The sequence below is a fragment of the Triticum dicoccoides genome, chromosome 1B (assembly GCF_002162155.2).
Source record: "Triticum dicoccoides isolate Atlit2015 ecotype Zavitan chromosome 1B, WEW_v2.0, whole genome shotgun sequence".
NCBI classification, from domain to species: domain Eukaryota; kingdom Viridiplantae; phylum Streptophyta; class Magnoliopsida; order Poales; family Poaceae; genus Triticum; species Triticum dicoccoides.
Window position 1 is genome coordinate 588436763 of NC_041381.1, and position 22588 is coordinate 588459350.

General features: G+C 45.6%; 2 pseudogenes; one reads left to right on the forward strand and one right to left on the reverse strand.

The window, feature by feature from the left end:
- Positions 1-7139: 7139 nt before the first annotated feature.
- On the forward strand, positions 7140-15250 carry LOC119350656 (annotated as a pseudogene).
- Positions 15251-20790: 5540 nt separating this feature from the next.
- On the reverse strand, positions 20791-21713 carry LOC119350657 (annotated as a pseudogene).
- Between the last annotated feature and the right edge of the window lie 875 nt (positions 21714-22588).

Sequence of the window (22588 nt, forward strand, 5' to 3'; positions counted from 1 at the left end):
CATGGGTCAAAGCTTTTAGTTTCTTGGAAGGGGAGGGGAGAAAACAAAAAACAGAGGGAAAGGGGATGGCGTACATGATGGGAGTGGTGGAAACCCGGGAAGCGAGGATGGGAGGATGAGGTTGTCATAAACAGATGTTCACTATTTACAGTTAAGTGGATATTAATTTTTTGGCGGGATTTTTTTCATCTATTGATCAAACTTCATGGCAATACAAAAAATATGAGAAGTAACAAAAAATTACATCCATGTTTGTAGGCCACCTAGTGACGACACAAGCACTAGAGCGAGCCAAAGATGCGCCATTGTCATCACCCCTTTCTCACTAGAGCCAACAAACCTTGTTGTAGTGCACAATTGGAGTTGTCGTGCTATGGCCCCAAAGGACCAGGCACCCAGACAATAATAGCCTCCAATGAAGAAATGCGTAGATTGGAAGGATCCAACCTATAGAGACATGAACGTAGACACATAAAGACTAGATCCACGTAAATCCGCCGAAGACAAACACCGAACGACTTCTGCAAGATCCGCCAGAAACACACCTCCTCGCACCCTCCGACGATGCAAGACGCGCCGTCGGGGTGGAGGCAAGACAGGAAGAACCTTACTACTTCAGGGAGCCGTCGTTGCCTTGACTTCCTGAGCAGGAAACAAATCCTAAACAAACTTAAAAAGAACACCTAAAAATAAAGTATGAGCCCTCCTGCAGGCAAGGGCCCGGATCCTCCGCTCCTCCATGGCGCTAAGGCCACAGGAGATGAGGCAGATAGACAACAGCAAGCCTTTATTTTCTAGAAAATTAGGGAATCGACTCACACATTATTAAATAATTTGATGCATGCATGCTTATTTTAAATGGCTAGGAAGCACAAGTGAAAGCTCCTATTTTGAATTGGTTCCTTGATTGAGGAAGGTGGACTATGCATTTATACGTCAACAAAGTTCTGGCGCATGGGTTTAGGATTGCACTTGGCACCATCTTGACCTAGGTTATCTTTGACCTCATCCGATCACCGAGCTCCTCTCAAGGAACTCATCCTACAACTTTCTAATGAAGCACCACGAGGAGGCCATCGTAGAGCTGGACCAGGTTGTCTTCCAAGTAAACACCCACCTGTGACTCTCCTGTACATATTTTCAAGAATTATGTGGCAACACACGGGCGTTTAGCTGGTGTACTGGTAAAGTATCAACTGTTGAACCTTGAGTAGTCACTAGTGGTTAGTGCTAGCCTTTCCCATATAAACTGTAGAATAAGCAACATTAGCGAACACATTATATTTGTCGGGGTGGTGCGGTTTAAGAATTTCATCTCTTTTAATTTGTCACTGGAAGGACTCCTGTGACCCGGGAGAAACCCTAGACGCCGCTGGAGGCACTTTTCCTACTGTCCGTGCTTCCCTCACCGCCGCTCCAAGGTGCAATCAGGCGATGCCCGCGTGCGCAGCATCAAAGGTAGCGAGTGATGGTGTCCGGGATTAGGGGTTCTAACCATGTCAGCTCCCAAGGGATGTGGGCCGATCCGAGGCCCCCTGAAATTACCATCCAGTGGGTCGCATTCATCAGGCCCCCAAAGAAATCAAGATGAAATATTCCGAAGACTTGATGGATACTCCAAGGCACAAATGCAATCTTCTACATGTTTGTCCTTAGATGTAACCGGCCTATGTGTAACCCTAGGTACCCTTGGTGTCTATATAAGCCGAGGGGTGTAGAGTGTACATGCCAACTGATTCATACACGATCTCGTGGTAGAACAATATGTACTCTTTACCCCACTCATCAATACAATCAAAGTAGGAAGTATGGTGTTATCTCCTAGAGAGAGCCCGAACCCGGGTAAAATCCTATGTCTCCGTTACCATCATGCCAAGGCTACCAGCTCGGGACCCCTACCTGAGATCTACCGGATTCGACTCCGTCAGCAAGGTTCTTCCATTCCCCGAGAGGATAGACGACGTGGTTCGTCCTATCCATGACGAGGAGGTCAATGTGTTGATCTTCATCCCCAATGCTCCTCGCGTGGGGAAGGAGTGGCGTTGATCTGATCCAGCGCAGACATTTTCTATTCGCTGCGGTGCCCCCGTGATGACGGCTGTGCGGTTTCATCTTACGGGCGGCGTGATGCGGCTGCAGTCAACCTGATATGATGGTGGTGCATGAGTTTGGTGATAGGGTGGCGAACCTGGTGCTTCGACGGCATTGGCACCATGTTTGTGTGGATGACGTGGCGGCTAGATCTAAATATGGTGATGGCCTTCTCTGACGCTGACGGTGGTATTTGGACGTCCCCTCCAACTTTAGACCGGGTTCGATCTGGTTCAGGAGGTGCTGTGCACGATGACTCATGCAGAGGCACCAAGTCAAACCTATTGCCGGGAGGTGCTACCCATGGCGACTCATGCGGAGTTACCAGGTCATGTCTTCTGTCGACAATTGCTGCACATGGTGGCTCCTATAGAGGCGACAAGTCATGCCTGTTGCCGCTGGATCAAAGCTGGTGCCATAGTGACGGGAGGCAAGGCAGTTTGGAATGTTTTCCGTATCCAACTGTTGAGGCGCCGATAGCTAGAAAAGTGGTGATGGTTAAAGGAGGCTTCAGTGATGAGTATGCGCACTCTGGTACAAACACAAGATCTTTGATCAGGGTATATCCTTGCTGTGAAGGTGGTGGCTTGAAGCTCGGTTTTGGGGATAAGTACTCAAGAGGGTAATTATAGTTGCATCCGGAATCTTTCTCTTCTCTCCCTATATAAACAAGGGTTTTTATCAGTTTTGCCATCGGTTGTATAACACTACTCAGTTTTGCCATTAAAAAATTTCAGTACTCAAAAACGCCACTGTATCGTTAGACATGTGATCAAAAAGACCATTTTTCACCGTTACCGCCATGTCAATGCACGTTGACTGAAGATAGATGACAAAAATACCCTTATCCCGTTTTGTCAACTCCCCTCTCTTTTTGTTGACTTGTGGGCCCATCTGCAACGGGCGTATGAAAAGATAAAATGAAAAATGGCTATGCAGGGTTTCGAACCCAACACTACGACCTGCACGTTGCACGGGCTAAACAACTGAAGTACGGAAGTCTTTTGTTGTACAAGGAGATATATTCCTTATATTGTTTAGACGGAATAATATGCCAACATATCAGCGTGTCATATCTTTTCTTGTTGCTAGCTAGTTGTGCTAGAGTTTGAAAGTTAGTTGGGATCACCCACGAGTGGCTAGCCGACTGGAAGAATCTCTCTGGTAACGGTGACAACGGGTGGTGGCACACGGCAGGAGGCGCCGCAGCAGCATGGCGGGCATGCTGGAGCTGGGCGGCTAGCCCGGCGACCGATGGTGCCAGGTGAGGATTGAGGAGTTAGGCAGGCGACGACGGCTAGGATTTGTGGTTCCCGCTAGGGAAACTAGCGAAACTGGCACGAGCAGGTCGGCCAAAGGATTAGCTTCAGTAGGGTCGGGTCTGTTTAGTTAGGTCTAGATAGATTACTGTATAAAAATATTTCTAATCTCAAATGAATGCTTGTGTTAGTTGGAGTGGTTGTCATGCTCCTCCGACCACATTGAGGTCTTTGGTTCGAAACCCATGAACGCTCTTTTTTCTCCGAATTTTTTTATCCTTGCTCCCTGACTAGTGGGGCCCACACTATGGAGAGAGAGAGAGAGTGCAAAATGAGATCAGGGTATTTTCGTTATCTACCTTCAGTCAACTTGCATTGACCTGACGATAACGGTGAAAAATGGTATTTTTGAGTACGTGACCAGCAGAACAGTGGCATTTTTGAGTAGTGAAAAGTTTTAGTGGCAGAACTGAGTAGTGTTATACAACCGATGGCAAAACTGATAAACAAACCCATATCTTTTTTCACTCGATTTTTTGATTCACTGGTATCTTTTTAACTGATTTTTTTATTTTTAATACTTTTTATGTATTTGGATTCATAGCAAGAAGATCTCGAGAACAAGATCAGTCCTGGATACATTTGAACTAGTTTGGATTTTAATATTTTGATAATATTTGAAATCATTTTTTATAAACATTAAATTGCCTAGAATGAAAACTTCACATATTTCAACTGTGTCACCCAAATCCAGGAAATATTGCACATGCATTTTAGACATATTTTAACTATTTCACATGCACTAGATTTTAGACACATATTACAATTATTTCATAAAAAAAGAATGCTACTGCAACTACGTAACTCAATTTGAGAAATTAGTATACATGCATTTTAAGTAGATGATATTTATTTTGCATATATTTCAACTATCTCATAATTATTTCCTATACAAAAATGCTAAAATGGCGATTTCTAAATAGTGAATGGTACATGCGCTGTTCATCTTTACAAAATCATGATTTTTGTCATTTTTGTGTAACTCACATGGTTATTTATTTCAGCATCAAAATTTGCATGTGTGTAATGTACATTCATATATACATGCTGATTTTTTTAGAATATTTTGAAACTTTGAAATATTATTTTGTCACCATTCAAAATATAGGGCTCACTGGAGCTCATCCTCCAAAGTGTCTTTTTGATTGGCCCCGCTCATATTTAGGGTCACACTTTGACCATAAAAATTTACGGTGAGAATCCTCTTTCAATACAAACTCAACATTTCACAAAAAAAACCCAATATTCTACTATATAAATTATAATGTATTTGTTATATAGATGATCAAAGCTTAACCCAAAGGGTGTGGCTAGGTCTCAGAGATTTATCCAAGTCTCAATCAAGTGACATAGGATGCAAAAGAGAAAAAGAAATAACCGGAAAAAAATTGCACGAATCTCAATGTAAAATCTCATGGATATAACATCGACTGAGACTTAACGAAGTCTCAGTCAACTGAAACTTAGCAAGACTGTAACCCAAAATATGAGGGGCCTTAATAAACCCGAACAAAGGAATTACACCACGACATTGTGTTTCTGTGTCTCAGTTGATGCTAAACTCATGAGATCTTAGTTTGTGATGCGTGCAAAAAAAAAATTCAATTTTTTTTATATGTTGTGTCACTAGACTAAGACTTGGTTAAGTCTAAGTCGACTGAGACCTAGTCACATCCATACTAAAATGGATCACGGTATGTTGCTTGCTCGCGCCGCAACGGACGATTTTACCGATTCATCGTGACGAAAATATGAATCGGACCGCTCGTGCATGCATGCGTCTCGCCATTGCTTAACGTGATTAGACCGATCGAGCCAGCAGGCAGGCAAGATTTGGGAACAATCATCGTGTTGAATTTAACACGAATTGTTACGGGCGTGTTTGGTTGCTTTCGCTACTGGGTCTGCTGAGAGGAAAAAAAGAGCTAGACTGAGTAGGGTCTGGGCAAACAAAAACAGGATCAAAACCGTAGATGATCAGTTGATTACTTGTATGCATTGGTGGTCTTATCATCGAGATGCAATTTTCACCCGACGTTTGGTTGCATACATGCATATGATTACCGGTGTTAACAGCAAAATTTAACATCCATCAGGTTAGGCTTGACATTTCGTCAAACACTTTGAGTGCGCGAGAGCTTTCACTGCCCATCGTGCCCACTACCAGCTCCCGGCGACCGTGGATGCGCCCGACTCGCTATCGTGGCCGTGGCCGTGCCCGGATCGCTGCGGTTGAGGACGAGCTTGAGCTGGCTGATGTTGAGGATCTTGCCGCGCCCGTCACCTCTCGGAGAGCCTCTGCGTCGGCCGCCTCATCTTCGCTGCCTCCCTCGCGCTCTCGTCGGCGGTGGCGGCGACAGCGGAAACTGTCGAGCCGCATGGCGTGTCCGCACCTCCCACGGCTCCCATGAGCTCGAGCTCCTCCTCCCCGTCTCTGAGCACTCCACGCCCCGGGCAGGAGCCCTGCCCGCCCGCCCTCCGTTGAGGCTCCCCCGCCATCCGCCCCGACGGCGTCCTCGTCTTCTCCGGCCCCGACGCACCGTCCCGTCTCCGTCCACACCCAGTGGGCGCCATGGCTCCTCCATGCGCCTCACCTTCGCCCTGCTCCTCGGTCGAGCGCCCGCGCCCATGCCTTGTTGCCGCACCCCCGCACACCCACTCCGTCCCAGTGCGGCCCCGGCCTCCTCCACGGCCGCGCTGCTTCCTCCTGTGCCCGCTCTCCGCTCGCACCTTCGCCTCCTCGCGCGCATACAGGGACGCCTCCCATGGCACTCGAACCTGCTAGCTCCCCCATGCGAGCACCGCAACCGCCCCCTCCAAACGCACCACGACCTCTCCGTCGGCGTCGCGCTCCACTTTGGACCTCCCCCCGCCCTCCTCGTCGCCGCTGCTCGGCCCGGAGGCGCCCAATGGGTGCGGGGGTCTGGCCACCTGGTCACCCACACCGCTCCCCTGCTCCCATAGTGGACTGGATCGACGGGATCGCAATGGAGTAGAGGGAAAGAGAGGGGATTGAGGATTAGGGAGAGAGAGAGGGGGATTAACTTGAGACACACGTCTCCAAAGAGCCACACACACGTGCGCCTCGAAGCATCGCTCGGGCCTGGCTCTGGGAAAACTGCCGATTCGGCCGTTCCCAACGGTCCAGGCCCAGTGATGCTTTAAGAACCGCGTTATGCGGACTCAACAGTGTATGCGAGGAACCAAATAACCGAGGTTCGAAAAGATGTTGCACCGCGCGGATCTGGTTAGGCTAGATGCAGGCAACCAAACTCGTCCTACCTAGTCGTCACTGCAAGTGAGGCGGCTGCAAGCAAGTTGGCACGCCTTTCATTTCGCCGTCGAGGAATTAAATGGCAGGTACGTGCTCTATATCGTGTGGGAAATAGTAGCACTAGCGAGGAAGGTCTCAGGCCTTGTGTTGTGCAATCTTCACTGTTACTCAAGAGCTGCAGCAGCATGCGAGCATGCCAGAGAGAGTTCGTTGCTTCCGGTTTGTGCCTCGTTCGTTATCGCTCTTCACCGTTACTCTTTCCATCATGTGATAACGACTCGGCTACATCCATCTCGATCGACTCAACATCGACGGCCGCCGCCAGTTTTTCCCTTTAAATGCCGCAGCGCACCGCGCGTGATCCATTCCCCCATTCGATCACACAGCAGATCAATCCGACGAACATCTTCACAGCTAGCTCCCGGTCAATCTGCTCTCACTCCCACTCGCGTAAGATGGCAAGCACTCAGGTATGTACGTACAGGTGCAGCGCACAGTCGATCGAGTAACTTGCATGTAGTTAGGTGTGTAGCACACCATGAGTCCAGTTAGCTCACTTGTGTGCTGCTTGTATCAGGACGTGAACATGGACGGCAGCCTCACTGGCTGCGCACCGTTCGGCTCGAGCACGACGACGCTGTCGGTGCACAATGAGGAGAAGACGGCCGACCATCACCGTGGCCGTGGGTGGCAACGAGCCCAGCGGCCGGTACATCCTGGTGGCGGGGCGCGCCGACGAGAAGGACGGCGTGCGCCTGCCGATCCCGGTGGGCGTCCTGAAGCCTGCGATCACGTACCGCGTGGCCCGGTGGATCAGCCTCGGCGGCGCAGGAGCGGCACCGGGCACAAGCCACCCGGTGCGCATCCACCTTGACGTGGACGAGAATGGCAGCGAGAACCAGCGGTGGAGTGCGGCGCGGTGTGCGCCCAGGAGGGCGCGTGGACGGAGATCATGGGCGCCTTCCGCCTCAGGACGGAGCCGCGCAGCGCCGCCGCGGTTTACGTCCACGGCGCCCCTGCCGGCGTCGATGTCAAGGTCATGGATCTCCGCGTCTCCCCGGTGGACCACAAGGCGCGCTTCAGGCAACTCAAGGACAAGACTGACAAGGTGAGCATGCATGCATCCACGTAACCACCTGCATGCATGGCATGGACGTGCATGTGCATGCATACTTGCCGTGGCACGTAACGTGATCGATCATACGAGCTCCATTGTATTGATGCAGGCGCGCAAGAGGGACGTGATTCTCAAGGTGGGAGCGGGAGCGGCGGCGGCGTCCGTGCGCGTGGTGTAGTTGGACAACGCCTTCCCCTTCGGGACATGCATCAACACGTCCGTCATCCAGAAGCCGGCCTTCCTCGACTTCTTCACCAACCACTTGGACTGGGCCGTCCTCGAAGACGAGCTCAAGGGTACCACACCGAGGCGCAGCAGGGCCAGCTCAACTACGCCGACGCCGACGCGCTGCTCGCCTTCTGCGACCGCCTGGGCAAGAGCGTCCGCGGCCACTGCGTCTTCTGGTCGGTGGATGTTAGACTATGTATAGCTTCTGTATTTGTGTACGTATATTGTACCTATTGTAACACACTCATTATATATATGAGATAAGCCACCTCTAGAGGGTTGAGCTGGTTCCCCCAAATCATTGTCTTACATGGTAACAGACCTGGTTACATACGCTTCCACAAAACCCTAACCTATTGCCGCCGCCCCCCCACATCGTGCCGCCGCCCCTCGATCGCGCCGCCGCCATGACGGGAGCCGCTGCCTCCAGCTCCTCCTCCGCCGGGTTCCTTCCGGCCTCGCTCGCCGCCCTCCTCTCTCTCCCGCTCGACTCGGCCACCATGCGGCCGCCCCAGATCGGGACACGGAGCATCGGCTCGTTCTTCTCCAACCATCTTTCGGCTTCCTCGTCGTCGGGACATGCGCTGACGATCCATACGTCGAGGCCTCCTTCACCTGCCTCGTCAACCGGCGCCATCGCGCCTCTGGCCCTCGCGCCCGAGGCCACCTCGGCGTCCGTCACGGCGGGCCACATGGCGTCCGCGCCCCTGGCGGGATCGCCCTCGATCACGGCGCCGACTGCTTCTCTCTACGGGGCGTATCCGCCGCCGCTGCCCACGGGTCCCGATCCCGTGACATCACTCGCGCCGCCCGTCCCTGCCCCCATGGTGTACGCGCCTCCGGCAGGCGCTTCTACGGGCTCGTTGCCTCCACCGTTCCACTTCGGCAACCTCATCACCGTCAAGCTCTCGTCCGACAACTATATTTTCTGGCGTGCGCAGGTCCTTCCGCTCCTTGGGAGCGACTATCTGCTTGGCTATGTTGACGGGACTTTTCCTTGCCCTCCCGCGCTGGTGGACAGCGTGAACGGTCCGGTCTACAACCCGGCGAACCGTGTCTGGACGGGGCAGGACCAGGCGAATCTCTCCTCCATCCAGGGTTCGCTCACTCCGGCCGTTGCCGGGTTCATTGTCTTTGCAAAGACTTCTCATGAGGCTTGGACCATCCTTGAGCGCTCTTTTGCGTCACAGTCTCAAGCTCGTGTTAGTGCCCTCCGCCGCGAGCTTGGTGCTTGTGAGAAACTTGATTCCACGGTAACGGAGTTCTACAACAAGGTCAAGGCACTTGCTGACACACTGGCATCCATTGGACAACCGCTTACCGACTCTGAGTTCAACTCCTTCATTGTAAACGGCCTCGACGAAGAGTATGATGGTTTGGTTGAGATCATCAATGAGCGCGGCAACACCACCCCCATGATGGCGCATGAGGTCTACTCTCGACTTCTCCTCATTGAGCAGCGCGTTGAGGCGCGCCGTGCCAACCGCAACCGCGGCGTCTCCTCCGCCAACGCGGCCTAAAGAGGAGGTCGCCCCTCTGGCGGCGCTCAGTCCTCCGCCTCGGGCAAAGGGCCCGTGCCGCTGCCTCCGGCCTCGTCCACCCCACTCTGACTCTACCTGGTGATGGGGGTCGACGGGTCTGCCAGCTCTGTGGTCTTGATGGGCATTGGGCTTCCAAGTGCCATCGACGTTTTCAGAAGAGTTTCCTCGATCTTGGCAACGACGGAAAGGACACATGCAACACTGCATGACAGGTGGCCATGGCCGACCACCCGGCGCCGCAAAAGCCTCAAGGCCATATTCAGTCCTACTCCATTGATCCGCACTGGTACATGGACTCTGGGGCGACGGAGCATCTGACGAATGAGATGGGGAAGCTTCATCCTCGCGAGCCCTATCATGGCTCCGATAAGATCCACACCGCCAACGGAGCAGGTATGCACATCTCCCATATTGGTCAAGCATCCCTTCTTACTAGTCATGCCACTAGGAGACTTCAGCTTTGTGATGTTCTTAGAGTACCATCTGTGACACGTAATCTCCTTTCAGTTCCTAAACTCACTTATGACAATAATGTGTTTTGTGAATTTCACCCGTTTGATCTTTTTATTAAGGATCGGGACACGAGGGACGTTCTTCTTAGTAGGCGTCTCTACCAGGGCCTTTATCCTCTGGAGCATCCTGGAGTCTCTTGGGTTTTCAGTGGAGTTTGCGTCTTGCCGTCACAGTGGCATGCTCGTCTTGGCCATCCTGCCACACCTATCGTTCGTCATGTTTTGCATCGTCATGAGCTTTCTAGTGTCTCTAGTAATGATGATGTAGCAGTGTGTGATGCTTGTCGGCAGGGGAAGAGTCATCAACTTCCTTTTTCGGAGTCTAGTCGTGAGGTGAAACATCCTTTAGAACTTGTTTTTTCGGATGTATGGGGCCCTGCCCAAACTTCTGTCAGTGGTCATAACTATTATATTAGCTTTGTTGATGCTTACAGTCGCTTTACTTGGCTCTACCTTATTAAGCGTAAATCTGATGCGTTTGATATTGTTGTTCAGTTTCAAAAACATGTTGAACATCTTCTCAAGCATAAAGTTGATCATGTTCAGTCGGACTGGGGTGGTGAGTATCGCAACCTCAGTTCCTTCTTCCAGTCGCTTGGGATTGCTCATCGTTTAGCATGTCCACATACTCATCAACAAAATGGTTCTGTCGAACGTAAGCATCGTCACATTGTTGAGACTGGTCTCACTCTTTTGGCCCATGCATCGGTTCCTTTCCGGTTTTGGAGTGATGCTTTTACCACTGCATGCTTTCTTATCAATCGTACTCCCATACGTGTTCTTAACATGAAGACTCCCATTGAATTTCTCCTTAATGAACAACCTGACTATAGTTTTTTTAAGTATTTAGGTGTGCTTGTTGGCCGCATCTTCGACCCTATAACAAATGCAAGCTGGAATTTAGGTCCAAAAAGTGTGTCTTCCTGGGCTATAGTTCCCTTCATAAAGGTTACAAATGTCTTCATGTTCCCACTAATCGTGTCTACATTTCTCGGGATGTCGTGTTTGATGAGCTAGTTTTTCTGTTTGCCAACCTTCCTGTCTCCACAGATGCCTCTCCGTCCATGCATTCATCCCCTCTTGCCTCTGACCAATTTGATGATGTTGCATACTCTCCTGTGTTATTACCTAACCATGGTGCAGGAACCGGACATGGGGCTCGCTTGGAGCTGTTGGAGGATTCACCATCATCACCGCCGCCCGCTGATATGCACGTCGATCGCACTGCGATGTTGCATGGCATCGATTCGTGCGCCCATGCACGATCGCCAGACGAGCCCGTCGCGCCGGTCTCGTCCAACGCTCGGCCCGCTACGCCAGCGCCCTCCGCGTCTCCAGCGGCTCGACCTGCTACGCCGACCTCGCCTGCGACTCGGCCCGCGACACCGGTCTCGCCCGCGGCTCGGCCCGCTACGCCTGTCTCGTCCGCGGCTCGGTCCGCGACGCCGGCGTCGCCCGCGGCTCAACCTGCCTCGTCGGCATCGCCCGTAGGTTGGCCTGCTACGCCGACCTCGCCCGTGGCTCCTACGTCTGGCTCATCGCCGCCTGAGCTCTCCACGTCCAGTCCCTTGCTGGTTGTTCCCTCGACCTCGGTGGCTCATGTGTTACGACCACATACACGCAACCGCAGTGGCATTTTTCAACCCAAGGAACGTACGGATGGTACTGTTGCTTGGTTGGCTGCTTGTCTGGCTGCTGCTGTTGCGGATCCGTCTTCTGAGCCCCGCTCATATCAGGCTGCCATGCGCGTTCCTCATTGGCGAGAGGCTATGGAGCAGGAGTTTCATGCTCTTCTTCGCAACAAGACCTAGACTCTTGTTCCTCCACCACCACGGGTTAATATTATTGACTCCAAGTGGGTGTTCAAAGTGAAGAAGCATTCGGATGGATCTATTGAGCGTTACAAAGCGCGCCTTGTTGCTCGAGGATTTCGACAACGCTATGGTCTTGACTATGAGGACACTTTCAGTCCCGTCGTCAAGCCTACCACCATTCGGCTTCTTCTTTCTCTTGTCATTACTCGCGGTTGGTCACTTCGTCAACTTGATGTGCAGAATGCCTTTCTCCATGGATTCTTGGAGGAAGAGGTTTATATGCGACAGCCGCCTGGTTTTTCTGATCCTGACCATCCTAACCACATATGTCATCTCACCAAAGCGCTCTATGGTTTGAAGCAAGCTTCTCGTGCCTGGCATGCCCGCCTTGCCTCTGCCCTTCGTGCTCATGGGTTTGTTTCGTCCACTGCTGACTCCCCATTGTTCCTTCTACAGAAGCCAGAAGTCACTATGTATCTTTTGGTCTATGTTGATGATATTATTCTTGTCAGTTCTTCTCGGTATGCTGCTGATGCTCTTGTTCGCTCTCTTGATGCTGATTTTGCTGTCAAAAATCTTGGGAAGCTTCACTACTTTTTTGGAGTTGAGGTCACTTCTCGTGCTGATGGTCTTGTTTTGACGCAGAAGAAGTATTCCTTGGATTTGTTGCAGCGAGCTGGCATGCTTAAGTGCAAACCGACTACCACACCCATGTCGTCTACCGACAAGATCACTGCTGTTGATGGTGAGCTTCTGTCCTCTACGGATGCCACAGAGTACAGGAGTATTGTTGGTGGGCTTCAATACTTGACGATCACGAGACCAGATATCTCTTATGTTGTTAACAGGGTTTGTCAGTATCTTCAGGCTCCTCGAGACACTCATTGGGCTGCTGTTAAGCGCATTCTGCGTTATGTACAGTTCACGGTGTCTTTTGGGATGCATATTCGGCCGACTTCCTCTCGAGTTCTTTCGGCCTACTCTGATGCAGATTGGGCTTGCAGCCCGGATGACAGGCGATTCACGGGGGGTTATGCTGTGTTCTTTGGCTCTAATTTGATCGCCTGGAGTGCTCGGAAACAGGCTACTGTATCACGTAGTAGTACTGAAGCTGAGTATAAGGCTGTTGCTAATGCTACTGCAGAGATCATCTGGGTGCAGTCTTTGCTTCAGGAGTTGGGTATGTCTCAACCTCAGCCTCCTATCCTTTGGTGTGATAACATCGGTGCTACATACCTTTATGCAAATCCGGTATTCCATGCCCGAACGAAACACACTGAAGTTGACTATCACTTTGTACGGGAACGTGTGTCACAGAAGCAACTCCAGATCAAGTTCATCTCTTCTAAGGATCAACTTGCAGACATCTTCACTAAGCCTTTGCCTTTACCATAGTTTGAGGCTTGTAGGCGCAATCTTACCCTTCTCAGTTCTTTAGAAAGTGGCTAAGATTGAGGGAGGGTGTTAGACTATGTATAATTTCTGTATTTGTGTACGTATATTATACCTATTGTAACACACCCATTATATATATATATGAGATAAGCCACCCCTAAAGGATTGAGCCGGTTCCCCCAAATCATTGTCTTACAGTGGACGGCGACATGCAACAGTGGGTCAAGAACCTCAGCAAGGACCAGCTCAGGTCCGCCATGCAGAGCCGCCTCGAAGGCCTCGTCTCAAGCACTACGACGTCAACAACGAGATGCAGCACGGCCGCTTCTTCCGCGACCGCCTCGACTAGGACTTCCCGGCGTACATGTTCAAGGAGGTTGCCCGGCTGGACCCGGAGCCCGCGCTCTTCGTCAACGACTACAACGTCGAGCGCGCCAACGACCCCAACGCGACGCCGGACAAGTACGCCGAGCAGGTCGCGTGGCTGCAGAGGCAGGACGACAAACATACCCAACACGATACTACCACCACCCCCTTGTAGAATATAGGTCAAATGCACCCTATCCAGCAACTAGCCTTGTCACCAAAATTAATACTGCATGAATATGCGTTGTGATTCTATAATATTCACCAACCATTTCTTCTTGCTTGACACAAGAAACACTTTTAAGTATAAACTAGCAAACATGCTCGTGCGTTGCAACGGGAGAAAAAAATTACCTCTCATACACACTGTTGATACATCAGCAAATCTCTTGAAATCGTGCACGATTCCACATGAAAAACAACATAATAAGTGATGTTGCGCAAAAACATAAAGACGTGATGATTTTTGAAGTGTATTCAAGGTGTTTCCAATTTAGACAATATAAATATATATCTAGTTGCAGGTATATCTTTACGCATTTGTTGTCGTTCCTCCTCGCTGGTGCCCAACAAATATTTGCATTACAATGAAAATAGCAAAGTATATTTTATTATTTAATGATAGCATTTGCATAAGAGCATTATTTTTGCCTCCTTTATATATGTGCTTATTTTGTAATCCAAGTCAAATCTTAATTTGGTTGCAAACATATTAGACAACTCCATAAAAAACAATCAATTTGTAAGGACATGCATACCAAATGTTCAAGGTTGCATATCAACATTGATATTCTTAAAAAAATGATTTTTTTTAAAACAATATGAAAATTAAAGTCAAGCCATTGGTTTACGTAAAGCTTGTATCAGCAACATTATACATTTTTTATACACCAGAAACATTTTATATATACACATTTAATACATTCCAATTTCATGGTAAAATTTTTTAAAACATATTTATTTTTTATGTCTACTTTTTATACATATCCTAAATTTTTTGTATACATCAGGAATATTTTCTATATACACGTTTAACATAGTCCAAATACATGTACTATTTTTGAAAACTTATATTTTTTTTATGTCTACTTTGTTCCATACCACATTATATATGTTTCTGTACATTTTTCTTATACATCAAAAAACATTTTTTGTATGCACATTTGACACTTTTTTAATATATGATTAACATTTATTAAAGAATGAAAAATTATATTGCTATTTTTCTATACGAACTGTACTTTTTGGTATATAATGGAAACATTCTTTCTATACATGTTTGAAATTTCTTTAGTGCATGATTAACATTCTTTCAAAGTCTGCATACAAGTGATTTTTATGATTAAAATATTCATAGTATTTCAAAATAAAGCCAAAAGGAAAAAAAATACAGAACGTATGTAAAAATAAGTAAGAAAAGTAAGTGCTAAAGGCCGCTCTAGGCCGGCCCAATCGGGCATCTGTCTAGATAAAAGGGGAGCAAAAGGGGAGTAATAATAGAGAAAAGGGGGAGATGGGGGATCGAACCTAGGTCTTCTAGGCGGAAGAGGGAGAGTCCAGCCAGCCGGGCTTGGTCCCGTTGACATATTTTAGGGAATCAGAACTTATTGAACAAAAGCAATGGCCGACTAAAAAAACGAATCGTTTTTTCCACTTACCGGGGGCATATGTGGGTAAATTATGTGAACTCTATGGGCAAATTTCGTGACGTACGACAGAAACCCAATTCTCTTTATATTATTATTACTAGTAAATATGCCCGTGCGTTCCACCGGGAGAATCAAAACACACCTCCCTAGCCCAATGACCCAAGATAACATTCTGTTGCATCAGCCATGTAATGTATATTTTACCAATGATCTTAAAATGCATGTATGAGATGCTACACTTCAATCCTGAAAGAATTGATTAATTTAAATATCTAAATTACCTTCCTAGTTAATTTATAGTATAATGAGTCATTACCTTCATCATTTGATTTATCATTGAGAGCCTAAATCATGAGGATCGTACATGTATGTACATATATAAGAAATTAAGGTTTAATTGGTAAGTTACTAGATGCCCATTACTGATTTTCGTTACCAAATTTCTTCTAAACTTACATGCACGGAGACCTATAAAGTCTAAAGTACAACTCAATTTTCTTTCATATAGAAGGAAACATAATAAACAGATTTGCACATACCACACTAAAACGAATTTTCTATTTGAAGAGGTCACAATAATTTTCATGAAATCAGGTGTATGATTCGGAATTTCTTTTTTAACCATGCATGCTTCAGATTCCATGGAAAGGCATTATTCCCAGTGTGTTGCAACGGAAAAAAATCATCCCTCATACGCACACCTGAGAGCATCGGCGAATCCCTTCAAATCTTTCACAATGCCCCACGAGAAACAACATGATAAGTGGTGTAAGTTCATAAGGTTGTATTATTTGTGAAATGTATTCAACATGTTTCCAATTTATTAGACTACAGAAATATCAACGTTAAGCCGGGATTTTCAAAATACCCCATATAAAGAAGATATTAATAAAGGTTGCATCATAAATGGAATTTTAGGAATGATGATTAATATAATAGCATATTTGAAATCTACACATCTTTTTAAAGGGATTTCCATATATAACATGTTAGATTTGGTGTTAGGATTTGAAAGTGATTAATATAGTACCATATTTGAAATCTACACATCTTTTTAAGGGATTTCTATATATAACATGCTAGATTTGAAGTTAGGGTTTGAAAGTTATGAGTTTTTTTGACATTGAAAGTGATTAATATAATACCATATTTGAAATCTACACATCTTTTTAAGGGATTTCTATACATAACATGTTAGATTTGGAGTTAGGGTTTGAAAGTTATGATTTTTTTTTGAAATATATGAATATGTCCAAAAAATAGAGTAACTGGTACATTGTGCTGCCCATCTACTAAGTGACGCTGGAGCGAGTAGTAATATCCTACGCCTACCAACATAATAGGAGAGAAAAATAAAAGGAGGAAAAGGGAGCAAGGGGAATCGAACCTGGGTCTCCCAGGTAAACAGGCAAGCCTCACACCACTGCGCCACAAACATGCAAGCTGTTGATTACAGGGGCTTCACTTTAATAACTTGAGTAGGTCGCGGATTTTAGAAAAGGGTAAACCGAACCGTTTTTTCCACTTACCAATGGCATGGTGGGTAATTATTTACAACTTCAAGGGCACTTTTAATGACGGACGACCAGAAGCACTCCGTGCTTTATTAGTACTAGAAAATATGCCCGTGCGTTGCAACGGGAGACAAAAAATTATGGCTAACAAAATAAGTACTCCCTCCGTTCGGAATTACTTGTCATAGAAATGGATGTACTTAGAAATTTTTTAGTTTTAGATACATCTATTTCTGTGGCAAGTAATTCGGAACAGAGGGAGTATGACATAATATCCTGATATATGATGTACTCTATTTTAACACAGTGGCTCACCATGTTGTCATTTTATGTCCTCATCCTAGCCGATGATGGTCGCGATGTGCACGTGATCACAATGCATTCGACGCGGTAAATCCCAAAGCTATGAGTTTGCCAGTGCATGCCACACTTGTCATTATGTTGCACAAGGGAACGTTTAAAACTTTAAAAATAAATCTCATACCACGAACTACTCTCAACACCAAGATATATAAAGACTTTCCAAAAACTAATCGAATTCTAGACATAAAATACTTTTGACTCAATGAACAATTTTCCGAATCGACAAACATTTTTTTTGAAATTTTTTTATTTTCTCAAAAAACATCATGAACATTAGTTTTGATTACAAAAAAATTTAGATGTATGAACCGGTTTCAAACTCATTAACATTTTTTGACTCAACAACCATTTTTTGAATTGATGATATTTTTAGATTGGGGAACAAATTTTTAAAAATCAAATGTTTTATTTTTATTTTTGTGAACATTTTCTAAAATGCCATGGAATTGTTTTTCGGATTCCCGAATATGTTTTGAATACATGATCATTTTTTCAAAATCATGAACATGATTTTATTTCCCAACCAGTTTTCCAAATTGTGATTTTTGTACAACTTTGCGAACAGTTTTGCAAAACCACCAACATTTTTTGAATCTGCAAAATTTTTATGATTTTCTAAATTCGCATATATTTTATGATTTTTCAAACATTTTTTTAAAAACTCGCAGCTTTTAGAATATTAAAACCCGAATTAATTTAAAAAAGAAAGAAAACAGAAAAGACAAATAAGTAAAATGAGAAGAAACAGGGGAGTAAAGCCATGGGCCGGCCCATGAACGCATACATGGATGAGAAAAGAAAGATTAAATTTGTGCAAGCTGGGGATCGAACCCTGCCCTCCTCGGTGGAGGAACGATCGGCCAACCACCCTGCTGCTTGTTGTTCTGCCACTTCTACTCGTCGCGCCCCTATAAATCAGCGAATGAGGTGGCGATTTTTAGTCCGAAAACTTGAATCGTTTTCCACTTACGGGTGGCATTGGTGAGTAATTTTTATCATCTTAAAGGGTAATTTCAATGACGGACGACCAGAAGCGATAGCCGCTTTATTAGTAGGTAAAGATAAAGATATATATATATATATAATATAATATATATATATAGGGATAGGGATAGGGATAGGGATAGGGAAAGATATATATATATATATATAGGTAAAGATAAAGATAAAGATAAATAAAGGAAAATGATTGTGATCACCCGACTAATCCAGGGCTCGCGTCCGTCGCACCGCGAGTCGTTGGATCAACTACGGGCGGACCGTATTCCAGTTTTTACAACACGAACTTTGTTGCAGTTTCTTAAGCGCAACATCAGCTCAGTTGCAGTCTTGCAGAGAGACCATGTCCTCAAGTACGTGCGGCACGTGTTTCGTGGGGACCCGTGCACGTCTCTATCTCTTATTCCTTATTTAGTTGTAGGCTCTCTCTTGTTCACATGTTTTTGCACAGTTGTCATCTCCCATCTCTCTCTCATTTTACAGCTATTTTTTTTAAATAATATATTTTTTTATTAATTTTCGTAAATATTATGCTGGATAAAAAAATTTCAAAAATAATACACCCTCGGCCCGCTGCAGGCCGAATGGGCCTAGTCGGCCCACAGCAGGCCGATTGGATTCCAGTCAGCCTACAGCTGGCCGACTGGACCCTGTCGGCCCACTATGGGCTGATTGGGTCCTGTCGGCCCACTGTGGGCCGACTGGAGCTAATTAGCTCGCTGTGGCTAATTGTTTTTGCAAAAAAAACTAGGCATAAAAATATATGTTTAAAAAATGTTAATCATGTAATTAAAAAATATTAAACGTGTATAAAAAAATATTTCTGATGTATACAAAAATGTACAATATATATGCAAAAATGTTGACATAAAAAACATGTTTCGAAAAGTGTTAAGCATGTATTTAAAAATTGTTAAATGTGTGTATAAAAATGTTCCTTATTTATACAAAAAACATAGAATGTGTATGAAAAAAAGTTGACACCAAAAAATTATGTTTGAAAAGTTGACATTTTTTCAAATACATGATTAAAAATTGTTAAATGTGTGTATAAAAATTATTCCTTATCTATAAAAAAATATAGAATGTGTATGAAAAAAAGTTGACACCAAAAAAATATGTTTGAAAAAAAGGTTCCAGTTCCATACAAAAAGAGCAACCAATCATATTTTTTTCACAACCTTGATTTATTTTTTGTCACCAACTCACCAACATAATTTTTTGGTGTCAACTTTTTTTCATACACATTCTATATTTTTTGTATAAATAAGGAACATTTTTTATACACACATTTAACAATTTTTAAATACATGATTAACACTTTTTAAAACATACTTTTTATGTCAACATTTTTGCATATATATTATACATTTTTGTATACATCAGGAACATTTTTTATACACCTTTAACATTTTTTAATTACATGATTAACATTTTTTTAAACATATATTTTTTATGCCTATTTTTTGCAAAAACAATTAGCTCACAGCGGGCCAATTAGCTCCAGTCGGCCCGCAGTGGGCCGACAGGACCCAATCAGCCCACGGTGGGCCGACAGGGGCCAGTCGGCCAGCTGTAGGCCGACTGGAATCCAATCGGCTTGCTGTGGGCCGACTAGGGTGTATTATTTTTGAAAAAAAATTACCCAGCTAATATTTATGAAAATTAATAAAAAAATGTATTATTTAAAAAAAAATAGCCATTTTACATCCCGTGCTTCTCGACAACCATGCATGCACCTGCCTCGCACCATCGCATCGTTAATGGTGCGTTCGTCGCCGGCCATCGCTCATGTTCACCCAACCTGCCGATGCTTGCACCTACTTCGGCCGCCCACCTCACCTCGACTGTCTACCACAAGATCCGTGACACCCCGCCACTGGATTGTCTCAGCCTGGAACGCCCCGCCGCCATGGCAGTTGATGTGACTGGCTGCAGTCATAGGTGCTTGCACCTACTTCGGCCGCCCACCTCACCTCCACTGTCTACCACAAGACCTCATTTTTGTTGCAATTTTTTCTGCGACATCATCTGTGTTGCAAAAATTCCTCCCGCAACAACACATATGTTGCAGAAAAAGTGAATGAAGATGAAAAAAACCTGCAACATCATCTTTGTTGCAAAAATTTCTGCAACATAAACTCTGTTGCAAAGGGTTCTGCAACATAGCCCTATGTTGCAATGGTGATGGCAACGCTCGGCCGTTGGATGACGCCATATGCCAATCAGATCTAATGGCTCGCGACCCGGCCGATCTTTCACAAAGATCAGCCAGCAAACGCGTAGCACGCCCCATAAATAAAAATATCCCTCGTGCGCCAGGGAGAATTAGATACTAATTTTTTTTTGAGGAAGAGGCCATCATGGCTAGCTTTATTAACTTAAACAACGATTACATCATGCGCCAGGGAGAATTAGATGCTAGAATTTTTTTTAGATAGAGACCATCATGGCTAGCTTTATTAATTAACTTAAACAATGATTACATCTTTTGCCAGGACAGAAAGAATCCAGTCTGGAGGGTCATCAACCCATTTAAAAGAAATTTATTCAAATAACTAACTATGGCTGCTAGCTATTATCATGAGCAATTTTAACATTGTCCCTCTTAGCTCCTCTTTTCACATGATATAGTTAGTATCGCTATTGCAAAGTGGTGGAACACATTACATAACATGAACACCACAGTGGCAATACAATGATCTCACCTACACGGATCACCTCGAGAAGCAATCAAAAAACACCTATATAGTCATTTTCCTAAACATGACCATAAAAGGTTTAAGTCAGCCATGTCTTATCCTTGTAAACATGCAAACCTAGGTCTCTGCATGGCCCCTTGTCAACACATGAAACTATCTTATATCCCGAGAGATCTGTGTCATGCCTCTCAACCCGGAACACCCCAAACGATCTTAGGCCCTCTTCACTGCCGGCGGCCACATGTTTAGGCTCTCCTGACGATGACTCCGGCACCTGTCCAGTAAGGTGCCAATCTAGCACGTCGGAGCAAAAGCTTCTCAAGTCGTGGAACTCCATCCATATGTCACTCGACAGGCGGATCGGCTCAGTGGCTGAAGCGTGTTCTGGCAATGGCGTGAATCGCAGGGGTGTGCCGAGGAGAGTCTCGCTGCGCTCCTGGACCACAAAATGTAGGCACCGTAGACCGGTTGGGACGGCTTTGAGGCCGCCACCGCTCGCAGGTTTTGCTGGGAGGATGTAGTAATTTGACTTGCTATTTAGCACGTTGCCTTCTGTGTCATAGACTAGTTGGGTGGTGTTGTTAGCAGAGCAAAGGACGGTGTTGATGGGGAGGAGGAGGAGGAAGAAGAAGATGGTTTTCATGGCAGTCGATCTAAACGTTTGACAACAATTGTTTTTCAGTCTATGTTATTTCTTGAAGATCTGAGTTGGCTTGGGTTTATATAGACAGTATGCAGCCACCATTTATGGGCCATGTTGATTCGGATGATTCCCGTAATTTCAGCCATTAAAATCATACCTTTTATGCAGCCTTTTTGAAGGGCACATTTATATGGAGTTAACTTTGGACAAATATTACTGTAATACATATTGTCTTGTAAATATGAGAAGGGAACCGCTTCGATATGTTGTGTTTTTTTACATAGCTTACCATATATGCCATGTGGTGTATTGGACGCTTCCCATCTGACCACATCTACGCCATACGATGGCTAAGCATGACACCGACCGGATCAACACAGTGCGGAGAGGGCCAAGGATAATGGCGGCCACGTGGATTGTATTAGTGTATGCATGTATTAATGTATACACTATGTGGTATTTACCAAGGTAATTAGTGGGAGAGAGAAGCCTTCACACAATCAACTGCGTACGTGCACAAATCATGGTGGAGCAAATTCTTCTTTGGAACAGTGGGCAGACGCTTCGACCTAGAGGAGCAAAAAATGTACGATTTTGCAAAAAAAAATCTTAACAAGCTCTCTCTCAAATGAAGGTATGACCAATTAAAGATACTCAGTATTTTGTTTCTCGCTAAAATACGGTAATTGCCTTTGGCTCCTAGGTGCATATGCACCCATTATCGAAATACACATTTTGAAAAGTTGAAAAATTCGGAACAAAAATCCCACATGTATATCCGGACATTTTATGTGCGTGCACAAGGTTTCAATGAAAAACGACATTTTTTGTGGCTTGTATAAAAAAGACAAATTTTGATGCTTCATTCTAACTATTCACTAGGCATTTCTTTATCTTTTTTACAAAAGCCACAAAAACGTCGTTTTTCACCGAAACCTTGTGAATGCACATAAAATGTCCGGATATATACGTGGGATTTTTGTTCCGAATTTTTCAACTTTTCAAAATATGTATTTCGACAATGGGTGCATATACACCTAGAAGCCAAAATGCCGCTCTCG